The sequence below is a fragment of the Pinus tabuliformis genome, chromosome 7, assembly GCF_031772625.1.
Source record: "Pinus tabuliformis cultivar Carrire ecotype Pingquan chromosome 7, CPIR1, whole genome shotgun sequence".
Taxonomy (NCBI): Eukaryota; Viridiplantae; Streptophyta; class Pinopsida; order Pinales; family Pinaceae; genus Pinus; species Pinus tabuliformis.
The window spans coordinates 1,934,839,165-1,934,860,733 of record NC_142293.1 but is presented as its reverse complement, the minus strand read 5'-3'; positions in this window follow the sequence as shown (position 1 = coordinate 1,934,860,733).

The following is a 21,569-nucleotide window of genomic DNA, read 5'->3' as shown; positions in this document are numbered from 1 at the left end:
TGTTAGGGACCTCTTCGCGCAGTTTAGCCTTCATCATTTGGACGTTTTGAGTGTGAGTAACCTATAGCACCCCTTTTTCACGCATCTGTGAAATTAGTGTGGGGAAATCTACTGCTTCATGATCAAATTGGTAATAGTATGGGAAACATGTTCCAGTCGAGTTCGTGCAATCACGCTAGTAGTGCCTAGGTCCTCCACAATTGTAGCAAATTAATTGTCCACGGCCTCGTCCAGGTCCCATTCCTCCTTGTCCCAATCAATGTCCCTAGAATCCGCTGTGCGCTATTGCTGCAGCTGGATCCTAACCTCGCACCTCAGTCTACATCCTGTAAGCAGATGTCCGATCCATCAGCAACTCATAGCTTCAACAATTTCATTCATCATGGCCCATTGATCTACAGAAATTGCAAAATAGCTGCTGCGGGTGTTATCGGGAAAACTAGTGCCTATGTAGAGCTGCTAGTCCCACTAAGGCTGGTAGCTATCTTAGAAACAAACACACTAAAAACTACTTTCATTTTCCTTTATGAGAAATAGATAAGAGAAGCATAAGGAGACCAACCTCTGTCTTGTGCTTGCTTCCTCTCTCTTCTGGTAGGTCTTCGCCACTCGCTTCCTTGTATACCCAACTTCAAAGAGTACCTGTAGAATCAAAGAAGCATAACACTATCGAAGAACATAGATCTATTATCATAAACAATATAGGATCAGATGTACATTGACCACACAAATGCATAAATCATCAATCATACAAGAATGTGGAGGAAAACTTAAATAGCTTTATTGATAATCAAGAAAGAGCAAAGAGGATTACAACCAATTGTTCTGACCCAGCATCATCCTCTCAGCAAGAAAGACCTTCCTCACCTCATGAAAAGCTTAGATCACCCAACACTATGGTATTGCACCAAGAAACCAACAGCACTTCCTTACAAGATACAAAATTCCAGCCTCCGGATCTCTGGGATGAGGGATCCATATATAGATGTCTGCAAGGGAGGTGAGTCAGCTTTTGAGATTTGATTAGTGTCTTCTCTCTGATAGTTCTTGATTCCACTTGGAGATTGATGATCTCTTACTCATCCCTGGTCGAATTCAAAGAGGCAAGTGTCACAGGAGAGGTTTCTGGAAGATTCCATGCTCCTCCACCTTGCGGATTGACCCTGCCATTTGTCCCTTCTCGCCCATCGCACCCCATAGAAGGGCTTTTTGACATGCATCGCACCTACTGTGTGTATTCAGGTGGGATGCAATGCACTTTTCCTATGGAGCAGGTGAAATGGTCCAGTTTTGACCAATTCTGAGTAGTTTTTCATGGAGAACTTCTGGGAGATGCTGTAATCAGTTGACCTTGTTCTTTTAGGGGTTGGAACAACACCTTTAGGGACTTAGGAGCCCTTGGTTTATGGACATTTATGCTTGGGGTTGCAGTGCCCAAAAATGTCTATAACAGTTGCCCCCTAAAGCATGAGGTCGTCAATCTTTTGATGTCGGGTGAAATGCTTTATCAATAGGATCCGAAGTTTTTCCGAGCTGGAAGGCGACCTGTAATAAGGTACAATACAATAGATTATCTTCATATTATTTTCATGATCTAGCTGAGGCGGGCATTCCCATGCTCAGCTTTATAAATTCATTTTCATGTACATAGGACAGACAATCGTCTGAGTGTAGACTGATGATTCTAGTAGAGCCATCATCCCTTAGATTTGATGATTATGTGTGCAGCAATGATGTACATTTGATGTCTTTATTTTCCTGAATATATATCGCAGCTCGGATGGATGAAACTAGATCCAGGGTCTTCAATCTCGTTCGATCTTCACTCAAAGCACAAGTTGATCCATGTGAGAGATGTTCTGGAGTCGAACATGGAAAGACATTGCCTGATTACCAACCAATGATGTAAGCTGTTAACAGGCGTGAGAGGAATCACTGATAATGATAATGATCCTCAAGGTACTGCAGTACAATTCACGTGGTGTAAATAAGGGACTTGGCGTCGAACACCACGCAAAATCTTTCGGTCGAAGGCCATTGATGTAAACCTGTCGCCGGAAGTGAGAAACTTGCCATTGAGGCATGCAAGCTTCAAAGTACTGAAAGGGTTGTTCCTAGATCGACTTCTTGGATAATGAGCTGATGTCGACAAGAAGCGATTTGTCATAGGAGGGCCTTAGTGAATCCCACATCAATGACATGGAATGAAGCAAATGATTTTAATGGAGGTGAAAACAATCTGGTGATATACGGCTCAGGGTGGCGGTCATGAAAGAATGGAGCGAAAATGTATTATAGTGGGTGAGACACAGGTGAATTCTCTAAGCGACTTCTCTTGAGCATATCAGCGACACTGACATGATGGATTGGTAGCATTAACCCCAAATGTGGATGGTGTGATGGAACCATGGTGATGTGACCAGTGAATGGAACAACCCAACCCGACTCGAATGCGGAGTGAAAGTGTCATGTTCAAGAGCGACTTGCTACCAATAAAGTTTCTTCAAGTTTTCTTCCCAATTTTTCTCCAGTCATTACTGACCAGTACCTCTTTATTTTTTTCAAGCTTGAGGAGGATAACATATGCTTGTTATATAATTTTCCCTTCGGGCAAACCCATCGCTATGTTTTAACGAGCCTAGCGATAGTGAAACTCGTTCTTGTCTATTATGGACAAGTTTGTCGCTATTAGGTTTTAACGAGTTTAACGACAAAGATAACTCGGTCCTTTTCAATTTTAGAGAGTCTGAAAAGGGACGTAAAGGAAACTCCAAAAATCCTTTTTTGTCATCTAATCCCTTAAGTCCAAAAAAGTATAAAATAATACAAAAGGGATGAATTTTCAGTAATTTTAACGAGCCGAACAAAACAAGCGCTCGATCTTTTTGTGTAATAATCCCTCAGGTCCAAAAAGATTAAAATCTAAAGGAGGGATAGCACTTCTGGTCACTTTAACGAGCTGGAGAGGCCAATGGCTCGGCAATATTTTCATATTTTACGAGTCAGTTGAAAAGAGCTTAAAGGAGACTCGTTTTTTGAGGAACGAGTGATAGATTCGGGTAGCAGCTGATTCCAGGTAAGGTTTGGAATTTTCCAATCACGGCAGTGTCACAAGGATGGCTAACAAGATCACTCTTCGCAGCTGTTCCTCAAAAGGGGTAAACAATCAAGTGGAGGTGAATGATTGGCCAATACAGAGTGGACGTGATGATGAGAACACGACCAAGGCTTAAAAGGCTGAAGTACTACATTCATGATGGTTATTTACCAGAAATTGGTTCATTTTTTATTTTAAAATGAGCTTAAACGTTGGGGGAAACACTTGCTCATTGCTTATGTTTATTTTTTAACGAGCTTGAAGTCCACGTTAAAACTGCTCGATCCACTCGTATAATAAGGATGTCTCATCTAAAAATGGCATTATTTCAAAGCTTTTCCCCACATCCTTTCTTTATGCAAGTTAGGAAATGACCAATCCTATGAGTTTAAAGGGTTAGAGGGCCTATAAATTTAAAAACTAAATGGTCGCTCTTCGCTTGCATGCCAAAAGTTTTGCATGCCCCCAGGTATAGTGAAATAGAGTTTCGAGGTTACCCCTCAATTTGCAGACAAAACATTTGTTTTATCGGGAAAGGCCTACCTTTTCAGGTTACCCCTCAATTTGTAGACAAAACATTTGTTTTATCGGGAAAGGCCTACCTCTTTCAGGTTACCAAAGATTGCTCTATCTGTACCACAAAAAAAACACTTCTTCGGCGATGTCTACCGAAATAGACAAAGGTGAGTGGCGCAGATGCCTCCACTCACATAACTTTGACGAGGGAATCTTATTCTAGCCTAATCCCATTTTCCTAAATGGATGGGTGTGTCAGAATAGTCATATATCCTTCGCGGAAACCTACCCTATACTTGAAGTTTTCCTGCCGAAGTAGACCAGGGTGCATGCCCCCTGGGTTTCTATCATGTCCCCCGAATCACTCGCGCTCATCAGGTGGACGGACTAGGGATTGATGAGACATTCCTTGCGTGAAAAGACCATTCAGGGTTGGTATATGACTATTTGCTATGTGTGAACTGGGGAATGAAAGCTAGTCTACGAGCTTGACCACTCTTCCTTCATGCGGAAAACACATTACTCTAAAGAGTGAGGATACAATGGCTCCCATGCAATAAATATAGTCTCGTCCAAGGAGTAGATTATAATCCAGGGGTCCTTGGACTACCATTACGTTCATGTGAATGGTTTTCCTTTTCAATGTTATCGGCACATCAGGAAGGATCCCTAACGGTCGACTGGTTCCTTTGTCAAAGCCTGTTAGATTTCTCATCTCAGGCAAAAGCGATGGTGAACCAAGTGCTTTCCAAGCAGTTGAGGAAAGGATACTCACAGAAGCCCCTTCATCTATAATGGTACCGGCCATAACCATTCTATATACTTGAGCAATGATTCGGAATGGTACACTGGCCGGTAAACGGGGCTGCCAAGTAGATTCTAGTCAAAGGAAACAACCAGGTTGCTTGGAGGTGGGACCGAATAGACGGCCGGGTATGACTCTGACGAACTTCCTTCCTGCGGTAAAGGAACGGGTAGACTGCCCCCATGTTCATCGGAGTCTGTGCTTACGAAGAGAATTTGAACGGTGTCGTTCTTGTTTTCTTCGGTGACTGTATCATCTGAAGATGGACCTTCTGAAGGCAAGACCGGGTCAACTGCCACCTCGACCTTTTGACTTTCATCTGGTATGGATTCAAATGGTTTATCTTCAATGATAGACGCTTCGGCTGACCACAAGGGCGTGTAAGCCGGATTTTCAACTAATGATGGACTTGGCAAGAGTTTCTTGTATCTAGGAGGAAGTTGTAACGATGAAACCGGACGGTCGTCCAAAACTCTTTTAGCTTCGTCTAAGAAGGGACAACGATGGACGGCGTGATCGCCTTCACACAATTTACAAGGAAATTTATATTTTCCTTTTTGTCTAGGGGCTTCACTTTCACTAGTTGACGGTGTATGCTCAACATGATCGTCAGAGGTTGATGACACCGGATTGTGCAAACGAGGAGACCAGTCCCTTAAGATCCGAGGGATGCAAGGACAATCTCGATGATAGTGGTCTCCTTTGCAAATGATACATGGTGATTTAGGCTTGGTCGGTGCAGTGTGTGGATTTTCGCTAGACGATGCTTGGTTACCTCTTTTCGCCTTTGTCTCCTTGTTATTCTTCTCTTTCTTCTTCTCAATTACTTGATTTTGGGCTTTACCAGTGTCATCAAGCGAAGAGGAAGGAGGAGAGGAATAATTGGACGAAGTAGAGGGTTGGGGGGTAACTCTAATATCGTTTAGTTGCTGACTTGACTCTTCAAGAATCACGGTATTTAGGTTGAGCAAGTGGTAATCAGTAAATCAATCACAGGGGTAGATCTAAGGAGGTTACTAGAGCCACCACGAGGGCAATTAGAAAGCTTGTAAATCAATCGTTTAATTCATAAACAAAACCCAGAGATTGACTGAAGCAGCGTTGATCTACTTTGCACTTGCATATAAAATGTAGTTCGAAGGCTAGTTGGCTTGACTTCAGGCTCCGTCTGTAAGTTTATAAAGTAAACAAATGTAGATGAACAAAAAATCTACTCGGTCCCGTGCGAAGTCGCCATTTTGTTATCGGGAAAACTAGTGTCTATGCAGAGCTGCTAGTCCCACTAAGGCTGGTAGCTACCTTAGAAACAAACACACTAAAAACTACTTTCGTTTTCCTTTATGAGAAATAGATAAGAGAAGAATATGGAGACCAACCTCTGTCTTGCGCTTGGTTCCTTGCTTGATTCCTCTCTCTTCTGGTAGGTCTTCGCCACTCGCTTCCTTGTCTACCGAGCTTCAAAGAGTACCTGTAGAATCAAAGCAACATAACACTATCCAAGAACATAGATCTATTATCATAAACAATATAGGATCAAATGTACATTGACCACACAAATGCATAAATCATCAATCATACAAGAATGTGGAGGAAAACTTGAATAGCTTTATTGATAATCAAGAAAGAGCAAAGAGGATTACAACCAATTGTTCTGACCCAGCATCATCCTCTCAGCAAGAAAGCCCTTCTTCACCTCATGAAAAACTTAGATCACCCAACACTATGATATTGCACCAAGAAACCAACAACACTTCCTTACAAGATACAAAATTCCAGCCTCCAGATCTCTGGGATGAGGGATCCATATATAGATGTCTGCAAGGGAGGTGAGTCAGCTTTTGAGATTTGATTAGTGTCTTCTCTCTGATAGTTCTTGATTCCACTTGGAGATTGATGATCTCTTACTCATCCCTTGTCGAATTCAGAGAGGCAAGTGTCACAGGAGAGGTTTCTGGAAGATTCCATGCTCCTCCACCTTGCGGATTGACCCTGCCATTTGTCCCTTCTCGCCATCGCACCCCATAGAAGGGCTTTTTGACATGTATCGCACCTACTGTGTGTATTCAGGTGGGATGCAACGTACTTTGCCTATGGAGCAGGTGAAATGGTCCAGTTTTGACTAGTTCTAAGTAGTTTTTCATGGATAACTTCTGGGAGATGTTGTAATCAGTTGACCTTGTTCTTTTAGGGGTTGGAACAACACCTTTAGGGACTTAGGAGCCCTTGGTTTATGGACATTTATGCTTGGGGTTGCAGTGCCCAAAAATGTCTATAACAGGGGGGATTGTATAAGTTTCTGCAATAGATGACAGTTGCCTTTGGTGTGCTTTCCTCCTACCTGACAGATTGTGCACCAGAGTGCGTGCGCTACGCTTGACCCAATTGTTCCTTTGGTCGCAATGTCCTTGGTCCCCCCACTACCAAATAATTTGTGAATATTAGACAATGATCCTTATAATGGCCCTGGCCTTTACATTTTATGCACCACACCTCTTCATGCGCCCATGACCAGGGTGCCTTATCTTGTTTCAAAATTTGAATCTCTAAGCATAGGTTTTGTAGTTGCATGTGGATTTGTTGAACTCCCAACCCCGGATCCTGTATTGGAGTTTCATGCAACCTCATCGTTATCTCTAATGCTTTAGCTTGGTTTAAGATCTTTTGCTGTGACAGCGTCATCCTCAGGTGTGGTGTCAAAGACGCCACAAACCACGCGCGATGCTACGCATTTGTCAACGTCATGTTAGCCTCATGAATTGTACTCTTCAATCTTTGATCCAAATCCCATGGGGTTTCACCTAGCAGCATCACAATCTCTTTGAACCCAATGATCGACTACATCTTCGATTTCGGCTGGATAAATTCTTTGTTCAATGCATCCTGGATCGCTACTATTCCCACATTTGGGTGATTGCTAGAGTACTTTATATACCACGTCAATGCGCAATCCTGCAGCGTGCTTACCAACGTGGCTTTTTTGATGTTATCATCTGTAACACCTTGGGCTTCCCATACAACCATTACCATGAACTAGAACTAATCTGGTTCCTCATTTCCTACGCCTCTAAATACAAGCAACTTGATCACACTTGCCATTCCAACTCTCGGGGATGGCGGAGGTGGTGTAGGTGAAGAAGGGTTTGATGTAGGTGAAGTTGCTGATGGCGTGGATGGGAGTGGTATGAGCGGAATGCGTTGCTTTATCAATCGGACCACACTTCTCGGAGAGAACCCTGCGAGTTCCTCCTCACTTTCTCGTGAGAGTGAAATAAGGGGACTGTTCTCTAATCCTTCGGTTTCTCAGTAGCCTCTTTCGCTCTGCGTTACCCTAGACATCAATGGATGCGCATAACCCATTTTTCACAAAACAACATTTTAATCCAAGTATTCAAGGATTTGATGTACTTACCCTACAGTCCTTGGAGAAAGTGTCTTTCTGCTTCGCTGTAACTCACGATTGCATCCATCGCGAACTCAGTGATAAACTCTCCTATTATTCGATCCAACTAGTGATCTACTACCTGCACGATTTTATCCTCAGATGCTTCTAGCCTGTGCACCAACTCTGGAGTCCACATAATGGGCTGATCTAGTCTGCACCTTCCCTGACTGTCAGCTAGCCTCACGATCCACTCATATAGCTCTTTTGAGAAGCACGTGAAGAAGATCTCATTGATTTCCGTGTATATGTAGCAATCCAGCCACCTATCCTCAGATATATATGGGTTTTTGTTTTCCTGTACCACGAACTCGTGAAGATTCTGATACAACCAATATTCAAGTTCTTTCTTCGTAGGGTTCCAGTGTTCCGACATTAGACATCCCTTAGGCAGATCGCATCCCAGAAACGGAACCATTTGTTGGCTTATTGGGGCCTAACCTAGGTTCAAAAGTGTTTTAGCCAAACAAATCCCACACTACCAGCCCTTTCGGAAATATTCTGCGGAGCGCGGACTGAAGTCTCACCCGAGGTAGTAGGGGAGGGTGCTAGAACCAGGTTTCCACACCCTTGGGATGTCTTAATGTGGTATGGAGGGGTCGCAAACCAATCTGCACCCTCGCATCACTCTGCACTGTTGTCAGGCTTCCGCGTAGATCCGCACTGCTACGCTTTATTATTAATGAGTTTATTATAGAATCTAATTTAAGCCTTAAGGTCTTTAAGCAAACATTTAACAGTAATTACTAGTGCACGCAATCATAAGTATGCGTAAATTCAAAAAATAAGCAACAGATAGATTTGCAATAAAGCACATAGTGATTCAGAACTTCTTATATTTATTTATCTCCTTTTCAGTACAACTAGATCTGCCCTACGCACTAAGCTGCAGGGGTCCGCGCACAAAGCTGCAGAGCTTCTATCTATCTACCAACACCCTTGACTCGAACTTACAGCTGCAAAGAGAGTATTACCTTCATAAACCCATAGCACTTTATATCTAAAACTCAAAAACTGCTTTCTAATCTTAGAGCCTTGCTCTATTTATACATTCCCATGGTCCGGAGACCTTGGGTAGGCCGACTCACTTTCTATTTTCTTACATTATTTTCAAGCAGACAACCCTTTGACCTGAATTATTACAATTAGTTCTCCGCGCACCTTGTGGAGCCTTTACCATACTTTTACCCAAAGTTGTGGGCTTCGAGCCCCAAAACCGTTACGCAGGGCCTCCGCTACCCAACAATGGTTTATGTTATTTCTATTTGTCCATTGGTATGATGTTTGTTACTAGTCCCCTTAATCACTAGTTTGAATTATTGAATCATTTATGTTGCATATGCCTTTGATCCTTTGTTGTTTCCATGTGTGCATGTCTGGATTCAATGATGGAGGAGCTTCACTGAAGCACAAAGGGGAATCTTCATCAATCATGCCGTAATAAGGTATGAATTTCCTTTTCTCACTTTGTTACCTTATAATTCAAGAAAATATAGATTCAGGGAAGGCATTAGCTTGATTGTTTGTTTGTTACAGGGTTCTTTGAAACCTAGGTAGATTGCTTGCATCCGTACTTGTGATTTTTCCTCATAAAAAATTGGAAACTCCATTGGGGAATGTCCTATTCTCTTCCATCTCCTTGTTTTTGATTCTCAAACTTTTTTGATAGCTTTATCTGAGCCTTGACAATTTAATAACGTTTCAGATTTGGTGGTTTTTTTGGATAATTTTTTATTTTTTCTTTATGTTTATTGACCTGTGTGGTTTTTGTTCAGAAATAGAGTGAAAATCTCCACAGATTACCTTTATCAACAATGCATATACGCACTATACTATATTGTATGCATGTGCATACTCTGAGAATTTTTGACAAAATATATTTTCCTCTCATTAAAGTCTGAATTTTTGTTTTTTAAGGTTTCACTATACTTGTCTATGCATCCAGACAGTCTCCATGTGTTTGATCAGGTGTTATGAAGGAGCTTTCTTGATATTTTTTCATTTTCAAGGATTGAAAGGTAGGGTTTCTCAAGAATTAGTGTTTAAATGAGATGTGATTCTTGTGCTGCATTGAAAACTGAAGTCATTTTTATTCCAGTACTGAAGTATAATCAAAATTACAGTTTAAGTGCCGATTTCATAACATTCATTCAATCTTTTTCATTTTTAGGATTTCAATGGGTGTTTTGGACTTGATTTCCTTTGGTCATTGCTCAAAGATTTGTCTTAGTTTCACAACAATTTTTGCATGTTTTTTCTTTCATTTTTGCAAAAAAAAAAATCCCACCCTGTAGTCACCGGGGGGTGGGGGCTGAATTGTGTCTGAGTGTTAATCACGTTTGAGTGTCATTGTTTTTTATCTTTGGAATTTTCACCTGATTTCCTTTACTTACACTTGATTGGTTCTATAGTTGTACTAGTGAAGAGAAATAGTCTTGTTGTTCTTTCACTGATTTGGAATCATCTTATGTTTGTTTTGAAGAATTACTTTGCATAGATTACATTTGCATGGTTAGAATTCTCATTTCATGAACAAAAGTTGTTCATAGATTACATTTGCATAGTGTTCATGGAAATTGTGCATAGATTAAATTTGCATAGTTTTCAAGCAAATTGTGGATAGATTACATTGCGTGGTTTGCAACTCAGAGCTTTGAATTGCAATGAAAAATTAGAAGTGGTACATTTTGGAGTTAATATTTTAAAGAAGAACCTCTTTAATTACTCTAGCTAGAATTCATCGAAATGAAGAGATTACAAATTTCATATTTGATGCATTATAGTTTTTGGTCAAGTCATGATACCATCAGTTTCACGTCCATTTACCCTTTGAGTAAATAACAACTTAATAACAGTGTTAATAAAATTCATCTTGAATTTGATGGACCAGTTTTGAGATCGGGACGGGAGAGAATAGCAAAAGTTATGGAGGTAAACAATTAGGGTTAGGGTTCTGGAACGGTTCGCCTCAGGCAGACCTGAGCCCTGGACAGGGTGCAGGGGCAGCCTGCAGCCATCTACACCAGATCAGGACAAGCGAGAGTGTTGAGACGAGTGGAGGACGGTGGACAGAACACAGGCGGGGCTGACAGAGAAATGACAGATGAGGGTGGGAGGGGAGAGATCCCCTCCTATAAAAACGTAGTAGTAGGTGAGACAAGCAGGAATGGAGCGAATGGAGGCACGGGGAAATGAAACAAGGACACGCCAGTCATGGGGGCTTGTTGGCAAGCGGGGTTGGGTAGCAGATGCCTACCCAGAGCGACAAAAAAACCCAGGTTTGTAATCCCAAACAACAAACTTGAAGAATACAAAGGATATATGAAAGATCATGCTTTGATTTGTAAGTTTGTGGGGACCTGGCCATCTAAGAAAGATCTGGCCAAATGGATACAACAGAGATGGAAGCCCAAGGGACACATAGACCTAAAACTAGGTGCAAAGGGCTTTTTCACGGTCATTTTTGCCAATCTGGAAGGTAAGGAGAGGGTTTTTGAGGAAGGGCCCTACTTCTTGAACAACACCGATCTATTTATGAGGCATTGGGAAGAATGCTACAACCCAGACAAGGAAAAAAATGCTAGCGGCACCTATATGGGTCAGGCTGTTTGGACTCCCAATTGAGTTCTGGGATCCAGAGATTCTAGAAGGTATCGGGAACTCAATCGAGACATTTTTCAAAGTAGCCGAGACCACCAGAAGAGGAAGATATACGTCCTATGCCAAGATCTGCATATACATGAATATCTCAGAACCACTTCTGGACTAGATTGAAGTGGAGTACCATGATGAGGTCTGGCAACAACTAGTGGATTACGAGCAAATCCCATTTCGATGCAGAAGATGCCATGAATATGGTCATGTCTTCAAATCACGCCCTCTAAATGAAACTAGAGCATCAGTAGGTGTTATAGATATTTTTGTGCCTCGCGTCAAGGAGCAGGAAATGTCGATAATTACAGGGATCCTCAGTCCCTAAACATGTTGTTCTTACCCCTAAAATAACAAGGTCATCAATCAACAGCACTTCCAATCAGTTCTCCACCTGAAAACACTTCAGAACAGGCTTATTTTGGATCATGTCAGCAGCTTAACTGAGCTTCTGCGCTGTATTGCAACTGTCCCACTCTGTACCTGAGCTGGAAGTCAAAAACAATGAAGGCTACCTGCGCTGGGCGAGATTGGCCAAGTGGCACAGTCCTCCTGCAAGGTGTCAATTGCCCAGGAAGCTTCCAAACTGACACTTGGTTCATCAGATTCGCCTTGTGATGAGTAAGAGGTACTTGATCACCATGTGTAACCAAGGATCTCCAAGTGGACTCAAGAACTGAAGATTAACTGAAGAGGGAGAGGACACTAGTCAGCTCTATGCCAGCCTCAAGCTGACTCATCCTCTCTTCTTCTCTCCTATATATAGAGCTCTTCTATGAGGTCTAAGGGGGCTGGAATTTTGTATAAGCAAGGAGGTGCTGTTGGTATACTGCCAGGATTATTGGGTGATTGTTTTACTAGAGGTGAAGAAGAGAGTTCTTGCTGCCGAGGAGGTGCTGCTGGATTGGGGCCAACATCATTGGTTGTAACTTCCTCTGGAACCCTGTTACTTTCTATCAATAAAGTTTGCATGTTCTTCTATATACTTGTTTTACATAGATGCTTTTGTGTTTACATGTATATTTGATGCAACCTAATCCATGCTTCAATTATGATTGCTTGTATCTCGTAGTTTGCTCCCTTTTGTTGTGCAGATTCTGTGTGTAGCTGGATCGGCTTGGAGAGTAAAGAGCTGGGAACGGGATACAAAGCGAGAAGGACAAGGATCGACTAAGCGCAAGACACCAGGTTGGTTGATCCTCTTTCTATTCTCTCTGTGCTTTCATAAAGATGAACATGAAAACTTTGTCATTCAGTTGTTGCTAAAGTCTGTCACCTTTAGAAAGGGTTAGTGTCATCCGCATCGGATACTTTTCCCCACAACAAACTGGCGACTCCGCTGGGGAGATCCTAGTATCTTGTTGTTGTAGTATTTTGCTATTCATTTCTTGAAGAAAGGAGTACCGAATCGAAAAGCTTTTGACTCTATCAAAAGCGAAGTAGAGGGTTTTTCTACTCTTGCTCCTTTGCTGAGCAAATTCAAGATTTAAAGAGCTAATCTACAGATGAATCCTTACTCTTAGTGATAGATCTTTATCCTCTTGATCATCCCTTAGCCTGTACTTAACCCATAGCATTTTATTTCAGTCAAAACAGTACATTTTTGAGCTTTTTATGACCCGGAATTCTTAGCAGACGTAACTCTCGTAAGTCAGTGCAGGCTGTCCACAGGCAGTCTGCATTACAGCGCAGGTGCTCCCTTCGGGAACTGCGCTGAGAGTGAAACTGGCAGACCAGTGCCTGCGCTGGTCCAGTTGGCCTTAGTCTAGCTCAGCTCTTCCTTTGTGTCTTGGCCCTGTTTGCACTTGTTTTTGGCTGATTGCTTGCTGGTTATTGTATTTGCTGTAGACCACTTCTCCTTTACATTATTCCGCCTCAGTTGTGTGATGAAATTGTAAACGTTCTTTCAGTATTTCTTGTTTCAGTTACAATTTCCCATTGTGAAAAGCGAACCTAGTAGCTGTGGCCTCTTAGATTGCGATCTTATGAGTTAGTGTTATTGCTGTTCATAGCTGTTTTGGATTGGTTTGCTTCTCACTTTATGGTTTGAATCTATACTTTTCCTGTATTTAAAACAAGTCTTTCATAAGGTGTTCTTTTGATTGTGGACAAGCTTGTTTATTTTTACTTGAAATTTGATTCAAAAATCATACAACAGTTTCCTTTTGTTAAGCATCAACATTAAGGATAACGAAAAGAAATACATGCATTGTGCATTTTGCATTTGACTGTATGCTTGACGATTTAGGAAAATGTGCATTTTAGTGTGTGTTCTTTGATCTGTGGAAAAAGTTGTGTCTTGCTCTTTCCTCAAGTAGATTAAGGTTTTCAAAGTTGAAAGATTGAAAAGATTTTGCTTCTCATTCTTAGATTGCATATAGGAAGTTGTATATATACATCTCGTGGCGAACCTGAAAGGCAAACTGTTAAGGAAGATCAACATTAAAATAAACTCAATTTACATAACAACGCTTTGGAATTTAACGCAAACATCTAGAGGTCTAGGTAGAGACGTGTTCCGGCGTCGTTAAACATAGTGACTGTCGATCTCTACGAAGGTGGGTGATTCCTCCTGAGAGTTGGTGGCACTAACACGGATTTGAGCTCCCGCGTACCGTCGCGTATATTGGGAGACCCCTATAGGCTTTTATCCTTTATCCTTAGGAAACCGTGTCGGCCACCCTACTGATTGCGATGCAGTGAACACAGCATTCACGAAGATCGACCACCCGTACCGTAAAACGTATTCTGTGGTTTCGCGAAAGGTTTGGCACACCCTCTGCCTAGATCTCCAGAGCAGTTTCTTTTGGCCCTTTTCAAACTCTATAACTGAAAAGGTCCAACCGAGCATTTGTCACTTTGGGCTCGTTAATACATCGAAGGCGACTAGAGTCATCTTTAGCTTTTTCTCGACTCTTAAAACATGAAAAAGCAAGTTTGTGTCTAAAAGCGTCGTAAATAAAACTTATTTTAAAGCGGAACATAATCACCTGTTATTCCCACGTTGATCTTTCAGTTGAAAAGTATGGAGCCCACCAACCAAGGAAGTAACCTTGGCGGAAGTCCAAATCCCTTCTCCTCTTGGGGAGATGTTGGTGCGCCTCATATGGCTACATTGTCACTTCCAGGATTGACAATCGGCCTTCCTGTTTGGCTCTTTTCAACTAATGTTGTCCAAATCGCCACTAATCCTGAGCAGTCGAATCAACTGTCAGAACAATCTAGAACTACCCACCAGCCTTCTACCTCTTGTGATACTTCCTCTGATCCTTCATCTTCGCAGGGTAGAGCCGGCAAGAGTCAGCCTCCCAAGGAGAAGAAGGAAAAGAAGAAGAAAGGGAAGAAGCAGAAGGAGCCTCTGGCGAAGGCGACTGGGGGCAAGCAGAAGAAAACTGACAAAAACCCACACGCTGCACCGACCGGGCCTAAATCGCCATGTGTCATTTGCAAAGGGATCCATTTCCATCGTGATTGTCCTTGTATTCCCCGGATACTAAGGGACTGGTCCCCGAGGTTGCACAATCCGGTAGCATCAACCTCTGGTTGTCAAGTTGATTGCATTCCCTCAACTAGCGAGAGTGAAGGACGAAGAAGGGGACCAAGATCACCCTGCCATCCACAAATGTCCATTCTTAGATGAGGCAAAGAGAGTTTTGGAAGATCGCCCGGTGTCACCGGTGCAACTTCCGCCTGGATACCGAAAACTCGCGCCTAATCCCTCGATAGTTGAAAATCCAGTTGAACCACTCAAGTGGTCAGCTGATGTGTCAGTCATTGAGAATGAACCTACCGAATCTAGACCAGACGAAAGTCTAAAGGTCGAAACGGTAGTTGACCCGGTTCTTCCTTCAAAGGTTCTATCGTCCAATGACTCCGTCATTGAAGACCCGTCTTCAAATGACACCGTCACCGAAGTGTCGTCTTCATGTGACACCCTCACTGATGAGAACAAGGATGACACCATCCAGGTTCTCTTTATCAGCACCGACTCCGACGAGCATCCGGGCAATGCGCCCATTCCTTTATCGCAGGAAGGAACATCATCTGAGTCGTATCCGGCCGTATATTCGGTCCCACCACCAAGCAACCTGGTTGTATCCTTTGATTGGAATCAACTAGGCAGACCCCGGTTACCAGCCAGTACACCATTTAGAATCATTGTCCAGATCTATAGAATGGTTATGGCTAGTACTATCATTGATGAAGGGGCGTCTATGAGTATCCTTTCCTCTATTGCTTGGAAAGCACTGGGTTCCCCAGCGCTTTTACCTGAGTTGAGAAATCTCTCAGGTTTTGATAAAGGAACCAGTCGACCATTAGGAATCCTCCCCGATGTACCTGTTACATTGAAGGGGAAGACCGTCAGGATGAACGTGTTGGTAGTTCAAGGACCCTTGGATTATAACCTACTCCTTGGACACGACTATATTTATTGCATGGGAGCGATAGTCTCCTCACTCTTTAGAGTAATGTGTTTTCCACACGAAGGAAGGGTGGTCAAGCTCGTAGACCAGCTTTCATTTCCGGGATCTCGCATCGCAAATAGTCAAATACCAATCCTAAATGGTCTGTTCACTCAAGATTCGCCTCCGTCCCCAGTCCTCCTTCCCGATGAGCGCGAGTAATTCGGAAAGAAAGACTAGGACCCAGGGGGCATGCACCCTGGTCTGCTTCGGGCAGAAGAAACTCCGGGTATAAGGAAGAATTTCCGCAGGAGAACATGACTAGTCCGTACCCCGTCCGAAGGAAGTGGGGTTGTTCTGGAATAATGATCTTTTGTTAAAGTTATGTGTTTGGGAATCATTCACCTTTGTCTAAAAAAGTGGGCAATGCCCAAGTAGGAATTCCCTTATTGTAACAAGTAGTCACCATCTTTAAATTCAAGCCTCGCCCATCGAAACATATGTTTTGAAGGATAAGCAGGGGCAGTAAACTAAGAAGGAGACCGTATTGTTGTGACAGAGGGTAACCATCTTTGGACAACCCAATGATAGACACCGCCGAAGAAAGAGATTGATTTGCGGCAGCGAATAGAACCACTCTTCGGATAATAAGAAAGAGGCAAGCCTCCCTCGATAATACCAATGTTTTATCTTTGAGTAGTGTTCTTCTATTGTCACAATAGCTGTTTGTTAAAAGTGGGCCGACAGGAAGTCTGAGTACTGCTTAAGACCCCTTAAAATAACGAGAAGACAAGTATCGTTAGCATTAGATTAGCAAGATGACAAATAACTGTGAACACCCAAAGAAAAGCAGAAGTAGGAGAGAGGAGGGGCAACCTCGAAATTCTATCCTATACCTGGGGGCATGCAAACTTTCTGGAGTGCAAGCTAGGGGCAGTTATTTATCTGGTTTTAAGATTAGCCGTTTCCAAACTTGCATGAAAGAAAGCCTGTGGGGCAGAAGTAAAATTTGCCAAAATAAGAGCATAGCTGTAGTAAGGCATAAGCTCTATAAAAATTGGTCCTTATAGGAGGCATTCTTATGACTGGTATATCGAGCAGTTTTAGCATATAGTTCATGCTCGTTAAAAAATAAACGCGAAATTCGAGCAGTTTTAGGCCTGAATTTATGCTCGTTAAAAAATAGAAAAGTGTGAGCAAATGTTTCCCCCAGAGTTCAAGCTCATGGAAAAAATGAACCGGTAAATAACCTTTTGAGATCGTAAATTCATTAGCCATAAGAACCTTGATCGTGTTTTCATCCACCACCTCCACCGTTCATTTGGCCGATCATTCACTTCCATTGGTGTGTTTACCTCTTTTGAGAAACAGCTGCGAAGAGTGATTTCACCTAGCCATCCTTGTGACACTGCCGTGATTGGAAATTCCAACCTGTACCTGGAATCTGTAGCTATCCCTGTTTATCACTCGTTCCTCAAAAGACGAGTCTTCTTTCAGCTCTTTTCACTGACTCGTAAAATATGAAAAGTTTGCCGAGTTTTGGCCTTCCAGCTCGTTAAAATGACCGGAACGCTATCCCTCCTCTAAATTTTAATCTTTTTGGACTTGAGGGATTATTGCACAAAAGGATCGAGCGCTTGCCTGGTTCAGCTCGTTAAAAATACCGAACAGCCATCCCTTCTGTATTGTTTTATACTTTTTCGGACTTAAGGGATTAGCTGACGAAAAAGGAATTATGGAGTTGACTTTCTGTACCTTTTTAGACTCTCTAAAAATGAAAAGGACCGAGTTTTCCTTGTCGTTAGACTCGTTAAAATAATTAAATAGCGACAAACTTGTCTTTAGACGAGAACGAGTTTCCCTATCGCTAGGCTCGTTAAATCTTAGCGATGGGCTTGCCCGAAGGGCAGGTTATAGAACAAGCATATGTTATCCTCCTCAAGCTTGACAAAAATAAAGAGGTACTGGTCAGAAATGACTGGGGAAAAATTGGGAGAACATCAAAGTTTAGAGGTAGCAAGTCACTCTTGAACATGACACTTTTCCTCCGTATCACATCGGGTTGGGTTGTCTCATTCACCGGTTTCATCACCATGGTCCTCGCCACACCATCCATTCGGGGTAATGCTACCGATCCATCGCATCAGTGTCGTTATATGTTCAAGAGGGGTCATTCAGAAAGTGTCAACCGTGTCCCATCCACTACCATACATTATCCTTCATCCATTTCACGATCGCCACCCTGAATCATATGTCACAGTTTGTTTCCACCTCCACTAAATCATTAGCTCCGTTCCGTGTCATTGATGTGGGATTCATTAAGGCCCTCCTTTGACGGATCGCTTCTTGTCGACATCAGCTCATTATCCAAGAAGTCGATCTAGGAACACCCCCATCAGTACTTTGAAGCTTGCATGCCTCAATGGCAAGTTTCTCACTTCCGGCGACAGGTATACATCAATGACCTTCGACCAGAAGATTTTGCGTGGCGTTCGACGCCAAGTCCTTTATTCACGCCACGTGAATTGTACTACCGTACCTTGAGGGTCATCGTCATTATTGGTGATTCCTCTCGCGCTTGTTAACGGTTTTCATTATTGACCGGTAATCAAGCGATGTCTTTCCATGTTCGACTTCAGCGTAATTCTCACATGGATCGACTTGTACTTAGAGTGAAGATCGAACGAGTTTGAAGACCCCGGATCTAGTTTCATCCATCCGGGCTGCGATATATATTCAGGAAATATAAAAGCATTTGCCATGTACATCATTGCAGCAGATGATCATCCTCCTCAAAGGATGATAATTTTAGCGGAAGATTATCAGTCTGTCTTCAGACGATCGTCTGTCATATGTACCAAAATGTATTTATAGAAAGCTGAGCATGGGAATACCCGCCTCAGCTAGATCATGAGAATAATGATGAATGAAAGATAATGTATTGTATTGTATTGTATTACAGGGCACTCTCCTCAGCACTGGAACGAACTTCGGACCCTCTAGCTAAAGCATTTCACCCGATTAACAGCCTCATACTTTAGGGGGCAACTGTTATAGATATTTTTGTGCCTCGCGTCAAGGAGCAGGAAATGTCGATAATTACAGGGATCCTCAGTCCCTAAACATGTTGTTCTTACCCCTAAAAGAACAAGGTCATCAATCAACAGCACTTCCAATCAGTTCTCCACCTGAAAACACTTCAGAACAGGCTTATTTTGGATCATGTCAGCTGCTTAACTGAGCTTCTGCGCTGTATTGCAACTGTCCCACTCTGTACCTGCACTGGAAGTCAAAAACAATGAAGGCTACCTGCGCTGGGCGAGATTGGCCAAGTGGCACAGTCCTCCTGCAAGGTGTCAATTGCCCAGGAAGCTTCCAAACTGACACTTGGTTCATCAGATTCGCCTTGTGATGAGTAAGAGGTACTTGATCACCATGTGTAACCAAGGATCTCCAAGTGGACTCAAGAACTGAAGATTAACTGAAGAGGGAGAGGACACTAGTCAGCTCTATGCCAGCCTCAAGCTGACTCATCCTCTCTTCTTCTCTCCTATATATAGAGCTCTTCTATGAGGTCTAAGGGGGCTGGAATTTTGTATAAGCAAGGAGGTGTTGTTGGTATACTGCCAGGATTATTGGGTGATTGTTTTACTAGAGGTGAAGAAGAGAGTTCTTGCTGCCGAGGAGGTGCTGCTGGATTGGGGCCAACATCATTGGTTGTAACTTCCTCTGGAACCCTGTTACTTTCTATCAATAAAGTTTGCATGTTCTTCTATATACTTGTTTTACATAGATGCTTTTGTGTTTACATGTATATTTGATGCAACCTAATCCATGCTTCAATTATGATTGCTTGTATCTCGTAGTTTGCTCCCTTTTGTTGTGCAGATTCTGTGTGTAGCTGGATCGGCTTGGAGAGTAAAGAGCTGGGAACGGGATACAAAGCGAGAAGGACAAGGATCGACTAAGCGCAAGACACCAGGTTGGTTGATCCTCTTTCTATTCTCTCTGTGCTTTCATAAAGATGAACATGAAAACTTTGTCATTCAGTTGTTGCTAAAGTCTGTCACCTTTAGAAAGGGTTAGTGTCATCCGCATCGGATACTTTTCCCCACAACAGTAGGAAAGGGAGAGGAAGCAAGGAAGTAGGCAGAAGCAAGCAGGGAGGATGAAGAAGATTTTACAAAAGTCCCTATCCGAAGAAAACCCCAAAAAGGACTGATTCATCCGAAACCATCTGCTAAAGTAGTAACCCAGGAAAACCACAACAAGTTCAGGGTATTACAAGAAGAGGAAATGGAAGCGGAAAGGGAGGACAGTGACGAAGAACCAGCAGAACCTATAAAGGTAGACAAGGGAAAAGATACAATGCAAACAAATTTGGAACATGAGAAGGAAGGTGAGGGCACAGGAAACCCTCAAGACCAGACCCAGATGGAGATAGACCCCCAGAAGGACAAAGGGAGTGAAGAGGAACAATTCATGAAGAGACTTCTACATGAATGGAGACATCTGGATGAAAGATTCATACCAGAAGAACAAAAGCAATTATACAAAGACATGTTCCAAAAATACAAGGAGAAAGGAGGGGCAGCCATAATAAACCAACCAGAATAGTTAGGATCGCAAGGAGGACAAAGCACATAAATGGGTAATGCAGGAAAAGGCAGAAGAAAACGAGGAAGAAGACCTATGAGTGAGACCATCCAAATGGTTGGCGAAATGCTGGTCAACTCAAGAAGAGTCATACCTCTGTCAGAGGTATTCCAACAACCCCTCAAACTGTTAAAATGATAATTACAACATGGAATATTAGAGGGCTAAATAGTAAGGGGAAACAGAGATATCTGAGAGAAAGATTGAAAAAAGATAAACCCAGCATAATGATAGTCCAAGAAACAAATATTAGTGAACAGAAATTGAAAGAGATAATGAGCAAATTTAAACTGCAATATGAAATAATTGGTCAGGATGCCATAGGCAGTGCAGGGGGCAGTGTAGAGTGGATCTCTGATATGATCTCCACACCAAATTTCTCCATTCTTCTGAACGGAACACCAACTTCAACCTTCAATGCCTCAAGAGGATTGAGGCAGGGGGACCCTCTTTCCCCATTCCTGTTCATCATTGCGGCGGAAGGACTGGGAAGATATATCAAAAAAGAATTGCGGGAGAGGAAAATCAAAGGGCTACGGATATGGGGAAACAACTTGCCGATTACACACCAGCAATTCGTGGATGATATCATGCTGTTCTGTGCAGTTTCTCTAAGAGAAGTAAAAAGAATAAAAGGGATCCTAGACCTCTTCATGGAAGCTTCAGGTACTCAAATCAACAAGGAGAAATCTTGCACATTCTTCTTCAACACTATCGGTAATGTCAAAACTTATCTGACAAGAATATTGGGTTTTCGTTCGAGTGACTTACCCACAAAATATCTAGGTACCCCGTTAGCCCTGAATCCTCTAAAGATGGTGAATTGGCAACAAACCATTGAGAAACTCAAGAATCGATTAGCGAACTGGTCCTTTCGAACCCTGAATATAGCAGGAAGAGCAGTTCTGCTCAAAGCGGTCTTACAAGCAATCCCAATCTACCCACTTTCAGCAACGACAACCCCCAAAGGTGCATGTGCCAAAATGGTGGAGATTTTCAAAA